This window comes from Dermacentor variabilis, chromosome 10, assembly GCF_050947875.1.
Source record: "Dermacentor variabilis isolate Ectoservices chromosome 10, ASM5094787v1, whole genome shotgun sequence".
NCBI classification, from domain to species: domain Eukaryota; kingdom Metazoa; phylum Arthropoda; class Arachnida; order Ixodida; family Ixodidae; genus Dermacentor; species Dermacentor variabilis.
The window spans coordinates 9,973,515-9,986,632 of record NC_134577.1 but is presented as its reverse complement, the minus strand read 5'-3'; the positions used below and the strand labels follow the sequence as shown (position 1 = coordinate 9,986,632).

Here is a 13,118-nt window from a genome sequence, read left to right as displayed (position 1 = left end):
TACGAAATTTTTAAATATTGCCTGTGGCTGGCAGCATAATTCTTGCCTTTGAAATAAATTATACGAAGCGGGGGACATTACTAGCGAGGGAAATTGAAACATATTAGTTTAATTAACACAAATCTACTCATAAGCTTCCTAATGAATTACTTTATGCCACATATTGCAATTTACGAATTGTAGCAAGTGAGCTTGCAAGACGTATCCACTTGAAATGAATTTCGAGGATGACGCTAGTTTAGAGATATTATTTTTCAAAGCGCGGAACAAAATACACGGGCGTTCCAGTTACTGTTAGGCTTCAATGCATAAAAGAGGATTTTGTTAAAAAAGTAAGGGAACAACAGTGCATTTCTACGGAAAGTTTGATGCTGCATTTCTCCAAACTTGCCCCATTCTGGACATTCCATCTAAGTGGATACATCTGGCAAACTCACCGGCTATAATTCGAAAATTGCAATGTGTACCGTAAAGTAATGAATTCAAAATGTAATTAAAAGATATTTTTTATTAGTTGAACATGTGTTTTGATTTCTCGTGCAAGTAATGTCCGTTTCTGAATAATCCAGTTGAATGACTAGAATTGTGTTATATGAAACAGCCTATTTTAAAAAATTCCGTAAAACTTAAAAAATGATCACCCTGAATAAGGATGGGCAATTGAAAGTGGCTGGTAGAAGCACTCTTCCTGCAATAGATATAAGTAGGCGGATGACGATGGCTCTAAATTTGCACCGATATGAGCGTTCAACACTTATAACCTGTCTCCTATCGCAGAGTATGATCGTGTAGAGGAACAGACCTTTCAAATTTTTATCGGGCTATCATTGGGGAGAAAACGGAAATTCGCGATGATGAGATAAGAGGTGCAAGTGTCGCCCCCTTGTCTCCTCCTTACTTCTACTGCACTGAATTTGACGAATTTTGAGACGAAGCTTTCTCTGCCTCTGTCCAACTTCGTGTGCAACTTCATCGTATGGCTTACTCGCAAATCGTCTTTGAACAAGAGCAGCGTTTCTCCCGGACACCAAGGAAAGCTTCGTTTGCACGGCTCTCCGTGGTGCGCAGGATCCGCATAAATCTTATGCAATGCTCGCTCACCCGCCATCGTACATCGACGCACGACGTTGCCTGTCACGAATGCTGCACGCCTGATGCCCGTGGCTCTGTTCGGCGCAGCGTCGTGACCCGGCCCCGAGCGCCGCTGGCTCGGAGCCCCCATATTTGTTTCCGCGAAGTGGCGATCCTCCATCTCGGCACCAGGGAAGAGAGGCAGGTGAACCCGCTTTCGTGGCCCGAGGCGGGGTTTAAAAATACGCCGCAGATGCGCAGACGCCAAAAACCTTCACTGCTGCTTCTGCAGCTTCGCGAAGCTGCACGAAACGCCGGCTGTTGCTCGTGCTCGCTTAGTGATTGCGGGGGTGGCAATGAATGCGTTACCTCAACGGTATAGCCGTAAGAGCATTAGCGCAGTCCCTTGTCCCGGTTAGGCTGATAGCGCTATTAGCTACGCAACACACAGAACGTTGAGAATCACCGCGGGGGCCTCCGGGGAGACCTCCGAGATGTCCAGCTGCGCCTGCGGCGCGCCGGACATCTCGAAGGCCATGTTCTTAGATATGCGCAATATCCGCTAACTACCAGGGGCCTGCTTAGTCTACTAACGCATTATTTCATTGCCCTAATTAACTCTTGTGATAATTTTCAATACCCGCCGTGGTTGCTCAGTGGCTATGGTGTTGGACTGCTGAGCACGAGGTCGCGGGATCGAATCCCGGCCGCGGCGGCCTCATATCGATGGGGGCGAAATGCAAAAACACCCGTGTACTTAGATTTAGATACACGTTAAGGAACCCCAGGTGGTCGAAATTTCCGGAGTCCTCCACTACGGCGTGCCTCATAATCAGAAAGTGGTCTTGGCACGTAAAACCCCATAATTTAATTTAATAATTTTCAACTCTACAGTTTTGCCAGGAATACCTGGAGAGTTTATACTTTGATCATTATACAGGTCGCCCCAGCCGCCATGCATGGCGTTTTTAAATAAGGCGGCCCATCTTACACGAAGTGAGTCGAGTAGAGTAGCCGCCAGTAATTTCTTGATGACATGCAAGTTGATGATTAATTGCAATTAGCTATTTTTTTAATAACTGCTATGAATGGCCTGGAAGAACTTGTAGGAAATTAAAAGAAACTTAAAGCTGACATGTTTTCAACCGGGTACTTCTTGCCCGTTTATTTTTTTCGACCTAATAAAGAAAGCCCGGGAAAAATAAGACGTATCACGTGACTAACCATCCGCCCACATAAACTATCAGCGCCCTCAGACACGCTCCGTAGCAGTTGGCAGAGGGGCCGGCGCTCGTCCCGCAGCAAAACCAAGGGGCCGCGCTGTCGCGGCCGGGGCGTTGCACATCGTGCACTTACTCCTATGAAGTTTGTTTGAGGGCGTTGCTTTTTGATGCCGGCAGTCGGTCAGCCACGCGGTACTTTTCATTTTTCGCAGGATTTCATTATCAACCGGAAAAAATACACAAGCAAAAAGTACTTGCCTGGAAACATGCCGTTTCTAAGCCCCTTCGAATTTTCTACAATTTATTCTTAAGAGCGGTAATTAAGTAATTAGGTAGTTGCAATTCAATAATAAATTGAATGCACTCAACAAGATTACTGGCATCTGCTCTACTCCACTGTGAACAAAATGTACTCGGTTATCTTCGCGCAGAGTGACCCTTCTTTCTTTAAAACGCCATGTATGATAGCTGAGAGACCCTGTACACGACCGTCATCCGCTCAGAAAGCCGCCAGAGTCCCGCTGCACTCTTTAGGGACGACTGGGCTCTGTATGCACGGTGAACGCTGTCGCGAGCATTACTTCTTGTGCCGTGTGAAGAAAGATGGAAAACGCAGGAAGGTCAGCCGGACGCGCTCTCCAGTTCCCTACCCTTGTCATGGCGAAGGAGATTTAAAAAGTTGAAAGAGAGAAAGAAAAAAGAAAGAACACTAATTGTGGGTTTCATCCGGCGGTGCACGTCAACACAATAGGCGGCTGCTGAAGTCCGTCGGCTTCAAGAAAGTTCACTTGAAAGAGCCATTGCTGCAAAACTTGCGGAGAAATTAAGCGTTCTCGCTATTAGTCGAGCAGCAATTCTTAGCGCATCACGTAATTGAAATCGCATTGACGGCAAATCTGGCCCTCACACACAAAAGATTGAAGACTCCTAGGCGGACGGCTTTCGGCACTAGTTCAGGCACGCGATCTAGTGACCGGCACGTACGCTTGCTCGCAGAAAAAAGGTCAGGGCTACCGTGAAGGAAAAGACTGCGTTCGCATTGCTCTTTAGGGAACGCGATGTCGTGTTCTATGGGCGCAGGCAACCAGAAATCTGGGTGTGGTCGGAGCCGACAGGACGACACACGCTAGCGCCTGCTTTGAAGTCACGATGCCGATTCCCAGGCCTTCTCCTCGCTTGTGGCTCTTCGGTCACGGTACTACAGCGAACCCGTGCTTTCGTCAGTTTTTGCTTGACTTAGTTCTATTGTCTCCAGCCACCGGCTACTCCCTCTGAAGGCCTCTCTTGCCTCCGGCAGGCCTGCTTTTGTGCGTTATTATTATTATTATTATTATTATTATTATTATTATTATTATTATTATTATTATTATTATTATTATTATTATTATTATTATTATTATTATTATTATTGTTGTTGTTGTTGTTGTTGTTGTTGTTGTTGTTTGTTTGTTTGTTTGTTTGTTTGTTTGTTTGTTTGTTTGTTTGTTTGTTTGTGCAAGTGTGGCACCGAAAACGGGACCACATGTCGGGCCAACGTTGTCCAATGTTGGGCCCACAACGGACATGCATTTGCCCTGCTGCCGCTGCTATTGTACGGTATAAACGTCAGTGTTGGCTTTGACAGAAAAAAGAACTGTAAAAATATGTTTTCCGCAACTTTAATGGCATATAGATCTCTGTAGTAAGTTTGTTTTCAGTTTTATTTCTTTTTCCTTTTGTCTTTGTCTTCTTTTTTTCTTTTTCTTTTTTTTTTCGCTCATTCGCGCGCCGTGTATATAACGGCGGATTAGAATGTGGTGAAAGCACGTTCCTTGGGGTTGGCCTAAGTTAAAATTATGTTTTGTTTTCATCTTGGGACCTTGAGCAAAAGCTGAGATAGCCCGACTGTTAGGTCGTTTTTTTTTTTTTCCTTTGATCATTACACGAGAACGATTCAACAGATTTGCGAGAAACTTGGCACTGGAATGGGTATTGACTGAAATAGTGATCTAGCTTATGGTGGTTTATATCTTCTACCTTTTTTTATTGAAATGAAAATAAAAGTAACAGATGCAGTCGCCCTATAATCGTGACGGCTACTCCTTTTCGCATGGCAGAAACAACAATACAAAAATATATTAATGAATGGAAAGGAAAGAACTTCACAGTGCCAGAAATCCGCAGCACACAGTCCTATACACCCACGAACATATAAATATAAAAGGCAAGCGCAAATCGCACCACAATGAGTTTGTAAACAATGTCACAAACTCGCACAAGCGGCCACGATGAAGACTGCGATGAGAAGTTAAATTGGTGAGGAATGCACACTGATAAATTACTGCACGCACAGAGAGATTACCGTCAAAAGTGAGCTTCAGAACAGAATACAAAAGAGTATAACACTTAATATACAGGCGCTAATACGTACAAGTAATTGAAGCAAGTTGTAGCTACAGTGTATGTCTTTTCATTTCAGTATCTAGTACGAGTTAAGGATGCCTGTGTCATCAAAAACGTGTTCGAGTGCGTTCAGTGCTTTTCGCTTTGCTATTTTCGATGACCATGCTCCGAGCAGTGTTGCGAGGGCGAAAGGTCGGTGAGGATCAATGGAGTGTAGCTCTTGTTCTAGCTTCCGTCATTGTGTCGCGTGTCTTAGGCATTCAAGTAGTAGATAGCGAACATCCTCACCGTCGTTGCCACCGGAGCAAGCCTGGGAAGAATCGCCGTATTGGGCGGTATAGACAATGTTTGGTAAATGCTGTCCCAAGGGGCAATGGCTCATTTAGTGGCTCGGTACTTTGCGATAGTTCTACATCCAGCTGATATTTTAGTTGGGGGTTCACTTCGTAAAGAATCGATTCCTTAAAATTTTCATTAAACCAGGTTGATGTACACAATTCCTCATTTGGTACTTTTAAAATCAGTTGCATGTCCATTGGTGATAAAGGTATGAGTTGAATTCCTGCATCTAGTGCTGTTTATCTGTTTGTTGCTTTATTTTCGTATCCACATTACACTGATGCGGCTGAACAGAAAAGTTCATTCAACACATGTCTTTTAAAGCGAAGCTGTTGGCCTCCAGTTTGTCAAAATTTTTCGTGGCGTGCTCACCAAAAAAATGGAAGCTGGAAAAGCGGTCTGTGTTTAAGTTTCCACGTAGCAGAATTATGCATTCTCGTTATTCGAATTACAATCCCATGCTATCATGTCTTTAGTCGTGTCTATCATTTAAGTCGTACTTTATGAATTTTCTGACACATTATGCTTTGGGAAATTTAATTCAATAACGCACTTTCTCCAAGTGGAGGGCTGCAGAAGAAACGGTAACTGCAACACTTTGGGTTTGAGTTCCCGCGAAACAGAATTATGTTCCTCATTATGGTTTCTCGTAATCTACGTCTAAACGTTAATTTAGTTCAGTAAAGCACTTATGCTTGGCGGACGGCCGAGAATTAAGAGTCAGGATGCGTGCTGCACTTCGGGCACACGTGCGTGCGCGCGTGGCGTACGTCCCTTGTGGTGGTGGTGGTGCTTGTGTTCGCATACATGCGCAAAGCGCTGTTATAGTTTTGTTGGGGAAAATATGAACAACGAATCTAGGCAGCTCATTGCAAAGTTTTAGCCTTGTGTTTGTCCTCCTTTTTACCGTGCATATAGCCTTCTTTCACTGTAACCCACAAAGAGCAGTTGCTCTCCACCGCGCTAGACCAACTGGACAAGCATTCGCTCACGGAAAACATTTCTGGAAACTGGCCTACACGAACATCAGCGTGAGCCACTATAAAGGCGCTGCTGCGTTATTTAAAATCTGCCGGACTGCGCACTGTGTGACGTAGAATGTATTTGTGGAACGTTCGTATCGTGTACGACTATGTAACGCCTTCACAAACTGTACGACAGCGCCCTCAGAGACAGCTTCTGTTTCCTTTTTCTTCTTTTTCTCTCATCTTTCGCACCCCTTGGCCCATGCATTTGCCCGTTCCCAGGCGCAGGGTAGCCAACCTGAGATATACCCTGGTTAAACTTCCTTTCATTTTCCTTTACCAGCTTTCTCGCTCTCCTTTTTATTTCATCCTTTCTTTTTCATAGACGTTTCTGTGTCAGCATCAGAATAAATTAGTGAAAATGAAACCACTTGAGACGACTCATTTTGCCTGTCGAGTCAGGTTATAGGCTGGAATCGAAGTGCGTACGACTTGCAGTTAGTCTCTGATTATTACTTTTTCGGACAGCCGAAGTGTTTCTCGTTAGCATATATTAAAAAAAAAACTTTTCATATTCGCTGTTAATTAAACCATTCTAGATGTCTTGAATTCCTATCTTCGTAGCATGAGGTGTAAATAAGCATTGCAGCTGCTACATTTACGCTTTATATTTGACACCGTTAGCTTCTCGATTAGTAAGTGCTTTCTGCGGGTCATTCCGTTTCGTTAATCGGTTGAAGTGACCGGATTTCATGGTGAAACAGCGTAATAGCTGAGAGCTTATCCTACTCGCAATTTCTGATTATGAAACGGACCCACACCACTGCAGAACTAGCGGCATTACGAGCTTTTACTTTTCCTGAAGCGCTCGAAGTTCAAGCCGTTCTCATTCAATAATTTTTGTTATTCCGTCTTACTCGCTTTCTTCGGGAGGTTGACTAAAATAGCGATTGCCAAGTGTAGGTCGCGACCACACGTGAGTGATGGAATAAGCTGCCTGTTCGTTTCTGAGACAGGTCGACAGAGGGCGCCACGACCCTGCTCACTGTAGCTCACTGCGGGTCGTCCGCAATCGATCGACCGCAATAGACGGGTAAATACCCCTCCCTACTCTGGTATGGCTACGATTCTCAGTCGTTTCAACTTTCAACCGTAATAGCAGAGCGTCTTTGAGATGATAATGCACCTATTTGCTTCTCTTCTATCTCACAATCAACAAGGAAACTTGCACAGTAAAGGGCTTTGACTATGACAAATCTTGCAAACCTCAGGAACACCTTAGTTAAATTATATCGATGGCCGGATCGCACGGACGCCCATGGCAACAAATGTCGCCTGCGGCTCGATGAAGATAAATGTATCTCCTCTTCGTGCATTTACTTGATTAGAGATTTCTTAATGGAATGTCGAAGGCGCGCTCCCGCTCTTGAGTGGAAGCACGTTCACCTCCGGGCGCTTGTGTCGCGAAGGCTTTTCGTCGCTGTTTTATGATTTATCGGCGCTCCTTTCTTCTTAGGGAATCAGACGTACGCGATGATATGAATGATGCTGCAATAGCAAAAAGTGACGCGCACTTTATGTAAGGTACTCATATTTCATTCCATCATGTCCCTCGCAGCGAACCACGTCTACCAGAGCACTCTTATAAAAGCTTAGTGCTCTGCAGGTTAGAGTGGCAAGGCAGGACTTCTAAACAACTCGACTCATTTATTCTTTCCGTTTATCCTCTGTCTGTCTGTCCGTCTGCCTGTTTCTGTCTCTCTCTCTCTCTTTGTTTTTGCTTGTTTGTTTTTTTTGTTTTTTTATAGCGTTGGACAGGGACGATGTGTGGAAGTTTTTTGCTTTCAGTCTCATTTCCTCCTTGCAGTCTACCTCGGCAGTCTCTTTTCTTGAAATATGTAGGATATCGCTTCCACGCTTGTTAAATTGCGTTAGAAATTATTCAGAATGCACTTATCTAGTCTTATCACCACTCACTACCCTGAAGGCATAATACCAAAGCAGTTGCAAGTGTAAACGTGCAAACGGTACGACTTGCGACAAAATCAGTAATGTTATCCCTAACGACAGCGTTCATTTAAAAGCGGGAGAATTCCCAATGATAAATTCTTAGGAAAATGCGCGATACCTGAATCCGTCAGCACTTGCGTTTTACTCTGCTTCTCTTTTGTCTGATCTGCTGCCAGTACAATGTTTGAAACTGGCGCCATTTAAAATACCAATTACGTGACATAAAAGCGATTTCAACTGCTGAATAATTCGCATATATCTGAACTCATACATCCAACTGCTTTATTCAGTGATACGAGAACGACGTTCTCCATTACGAGATTTTGCTCGTGGCCTCTGGCAGATGTCACGAACAAATTCAAATAAATTATGGCGTTGAATGCCCCAAAGCTTCAAACACATAAGACATAAGACGCCTTAAAGGCTCCGGTAGGGGGACCAGAAATTTCTTTATTTTTATTCTTTTAGTGATGGTTGTCCTTTTTGTTTACGTTTTATCAGACGCCTTAGAAGGACGCCTTAGCGATTAGGGTTAACTTTAACTACATGGGGTTGTTTACCGTGGAACCAAAGCAAGCTGCACCAAATCACCAAAAAACCAAACCAAAAGCACCAAATCTTATCACCGGCCATTGCTCCTGGCTTACCTGTTCGCAGCTTTAGTAATGTTCCAGTAACAAATAAAATCAGTGCTCAGCACTAAGCCTCTGCGGTGGTTCGTGAACAAGTTAAACGCGAAAATGACAACGCGAATACGAAAATCAAAATTCGATGTTTTGTGATGGGCATAGCTGGTATAACAGCAGTGTGACCTGTTATTTCGTTAGACCACTGAAACTGCACCGAAAGAACTGATAAAATAAAAAAGAAGAGGCAGACGTGCCACTTCAGACCCAATCGGGTTCCAAATTTCCTGCTTGCGTCTTTTTTTAGGGTGGATTTCACTTCCTCACAACACTAGAAAGAGACAGATAGAAAGAAAGAAAGCAAACCAAAAGCAAGAACGTGACGCACGTCTGGTTTGCCACCCTACGCTGGGGAAAGGCGATATTGGCAAGAAAATAAAAAGAAAGTGTTGAGGGTGTCGCTTCGCTTGGAGCTGCAAATCGAAACTATGCGAAGTATGGCGACTTCAGAAACTGCAGTAATGCATGTATTGTTTCCTGGGCTGGCGAGGCACGTGGTCATGGTTCAAGTACTCTTGTAGCCGAGCATGACGTTGAATACAGGTGAACTAAAGTTGTGCGGAGTAGAAGGTGCTCTTCGTCATAACTATAACAGGTGCAGAACAAATGTTCGATAGACTCTTCACACCTGCAACTCTCACAGAAGGGTGTTTAACTCGTTCTAATCAGGAACGAAGACCTCTTTATGATGCCTCACATAGCGACAAGTGACACAATAGCGTGGCGTCGGAGCTGGAGAGACCTTGTGGTAGTTGGAGTCTCATGGGCGGGTCGAGATTTCGTAAGCGTCATTTCGAAAGGCGATGAGAGTTCTATTGAGCTAGAGTGGCGTTACGAGCCAGCGACCAGCCTCTTCTTGTCTGTTCTGGACAGTTGGGACACCTTTGTCTAAAACGGAAAACAAATTTAAGACGCTTGCAGTGCCTATGCCCATCCTTACTAGACAGCTGAGGCGGATAGCAATAACCGTGACTGCACACTAGGCGTAAAAAGTGGCACTTCTCGTGAAATCTGACTCGTGCTGTTCTCTCACGTTCATTCACGCGGTGTTTACAAACCACGTTTACGAAATTTAATCAAGGCCGCACTTGCGTTGTCTCTATATACAATACATGCTTCATTAAAATACAATACAATGAAACACAAGCTAGTATACAATATTAATACCAAAAATACAGAGGACTTGGCAAATACGAAGCGAATCAGCAACTGTGGTTTCAGACGTTCTAAACAGAACTACCATTCCAAAAAGAAGAACACATTCAAATTTGTCAGAAAAAAGGCACAATACAATGCAAGACAAAATGCATGTAGCTTACACTTACGTATAGTTTAAACTTAAAGAAATATAAATTCATGGAATTATGAAACGATGTTAGATATAACAGGTTTTGATGCTAGCTGGAAAGGAGTTCCAGTTTGATATGACATAGAATATGGCACTAAATCTTCCATAATGAGTGCTTACCTTGAGTAAGGGCACGTTATCATGTAGGCAAAACCTCGTGATATTTGTATTTGTCGGAAGTAGTGAATAGGGCCAGTAGTCTTAGGGCCATTATTGTTTTTACTTTACATAAATGATATCTCTGTGGGTATTTCGTCGTGTATACGGTTGTTTGCCGACGATTGTGTTATTTATATGAAAATTAAGAGTGAACAAGATGCTGTCATGTTACAATCAGATTCGGAATGTATTAATACTTGGTGTTCCACGTGGAAGACGAATTTGAATTCAGAAATGTGTGTTCACGTTTGTCCTACAAAAAATAAAGACAAGGACTGTAAGTATTTACCAGATAAATGATACCGTGATAAAAAACGAACCTACATACAAGTATCAAGGTGTCACGTTATCATCTGACTGCTCATGGTCTGCTCATGTGTATGACGTCATTGTAAAAGCTGCAAGGGCTCTCAACTTTATTCAGAGGAATTTGAAATGTTCACAGCCAAACCTATGAAAACTGCTTACCTAAAATGTGTGAGGCCGATTTTAGAATTTTCGAATACGCCTGTGCTGTTTGGGACCCCGCGCAAAAAAACTTGATTGATAAACTAGAAAAAATACAAAACCGCGCTGCTATGTTCGTCCCGGGGCGGCATCGGCGGAGAGGAAGTTGTACTGAAATGAAACACGAATTGAATTGGGAGTTGCTTTCCTCTCGGCGGAAAAAGCTTAGAATTAAGTTTCCATTTCTCGTAATCAACAATAAGACTGGAATTAGCAGCGAAATATATTTTGAGCAACCACATTATGCTTATATAGGCGTAATGATAATTTTCTCAAAACCCGCGAGTACCGTGCCAGGACGAACTTGTTTGCAAATCCCTTTTTGTCAAAACTATTGTGCTGTGAAATCAGCTGTGTGAAGAGCAAGTGTGCTGTACGAGTGAAGACTTGTTTTGTTTTTTTGTTTTTTTTTTCGTCCTGGAACCCCCCTGCTATAACGCCTTCGGGCAATGCGGGGTATAATTCTTGAATGAAGAAATAAAGAATAAAGAAACTGCTATTATTTGTGGCATCTTTCATAAGCCACGTGTCACTTCAAGGCGTAAATTAATGTAGCAGGGATACTTGGGGTTGTGGGAGAACGTTCGTATCGAACAAATATATGCTAAAGCATACCTGAACTGTGTGTAACATGTGCACACGAGTGGTGAGTGCGTGGCAAACTTAGTTCTCGTCTAGTTTAGCACTGTTTAACAGATATGTGCAGCAAGGCGTTGCCTTTGACGTCAACGTGAAACGAACGAGAAACATTTCCTACAAACAAATAGAATCAGAAAAAAACATCCCCACGTAGCAAGGTTGAGTCAAGCGTCCTGTTACCAACGCGCAGTGATTCATATTTATCTGTGTTTATCTGTGCCCTACGATTTCACGGCTTCCCAGGGAACCTGGAGGTACGGAACGGGAGAGGAATACGCGATTGCATAACGCCTTATCTTATTGTGCGCCAATTTATCCGTATGAATGAATGAATCAATGAACAAAGTAATGAAGAAATTCAGGGGTTTTACGTACCAGGACTACGATTTGATTATGAGAAATACCTTAGCGGGGAATTCCGGAATAATTCTGACCACCTGGGGATGTTTAACGGGCCCTAGTGTAAAGGACAAGAACGTTTTTGCTTTTCGCCCCCATCAAACTGCGGCCGCCGCGACCGGCGTTCGATCCCGCGACCTCGTGATCAGCAGCGCACACCAAAGCCATAAGCCACCACGGCGAATGACCCATTTATCCGAACCGTAACACATTCATGAATAAACGGCGCGTAGAATGCCGGAGCTAAGTGGACGACCGACGCGCCCGATTCGCAAAGGCTGAACGCACGTGGTGTGTCGCGGCCTCCGAGGTCGCAACGGCGCACCTTTGCTAAATCTGGGCCTGTGCTGCCTCGAAGGCAACGGTTCTGTTATATAACTTCGTGCTGAGGTCACTAGAGGGAAATCTGGGGCTTCAGGGCGTTGACTCACCGTAGGAAGCATGCGCGGGTAGGATACGAAATTTTCTGCGATTTGGCTTTGCTTCGTTAAGGAAGCCCATTGTGACTTTTGTGATTGCTGCTTGTAGCTTAATTTTTCTTAATACTCGCCTCGCAATGTTCGTTTAGAACTGCTCACTTACAACGGCGAAGCTGTACATGGCTAAGTTCTGGAAAAAATTGCGCGCGTCTATCGAGCCGTGCAGATCGAGAATTTCTCCACATACGTGAGCCGATCCCGAAGGTATGGCAATACCGGGACGACCTGCGACGGAGGTGAAGCAAGCTTTAAGCACTCCGCCAACTTGCAAAAATAACTTTAATATCTTAGGTCCAAATAGAACCCGTATCAGATATTAAGCTGATAAGAAGAGATATTACACTTTGACCCGCGTAAGCCATGTCCGCGTACGCGCCGCCCTCTCTTTGTCGGTGTTCGAAGGGCTTGCGTATCTCCTTTCCTTGCGCTCTCCCATGTTGGCGGTCCCGTAAGCATGCTGCCCGCAAGGACCGCGAGGCGGAAAGAAATACGCACTGTCTATGCGGCCCCGATCCCGCAACTATAGAACGTTTCACGGGAGCAACGGCCAGGTTTTACAGAGAATTTGTGGGGAACCATTTTTGTGTGTGTGTGTGGCCTGTGTTTGCGTGTGACCGCTCCCGGTTTTCGACTGACCTCACAACCGTTGCGGCACTGCGGGACATCGACCAACGCACGATCGCCTTACGATAAAGCAGTGTGTGCCCTCGTAGTGTAGTGAGGTCAGTGTCTGTCCTACGTTCCGGTATTCGTTAGTAAAAGGTGTCGTGCCGCGTTTTGCAGCAATACATGGGTATGTATAGTCCCCGGTGCCTCATTATCTTCCGAGGCTCAACATCATGGAGGAATGACTAGGTGCGCCTTCTCTTCCATTTATGTGCATACGGCGTTTGATGCACGGCAATGGACAG

The 13,118-nt window shown here is 44.3% G+C and overlaps 1 protein-coding gene and 1 pseudogene across 5 annotated transcripts in view; one reads left to right on the top strand and one right to left on the bottom strand.

Annotated features, from left to right (window-relative positions):
- The window catches only part of dnc (phosphodiesterase dunce), a 708,859-nt gene that overhangs the window by 313,920 nt on the left and 381,821 nt on the right, over positions 1-13,118 (top strand). The gene's annotated exons all lie outside the window — the stretch shown is intronic.
- On the bottom strand, positions 12,390-12,569 carry LOC142562579 (U2 spliceosomal RNA; annotated as a pseudogene).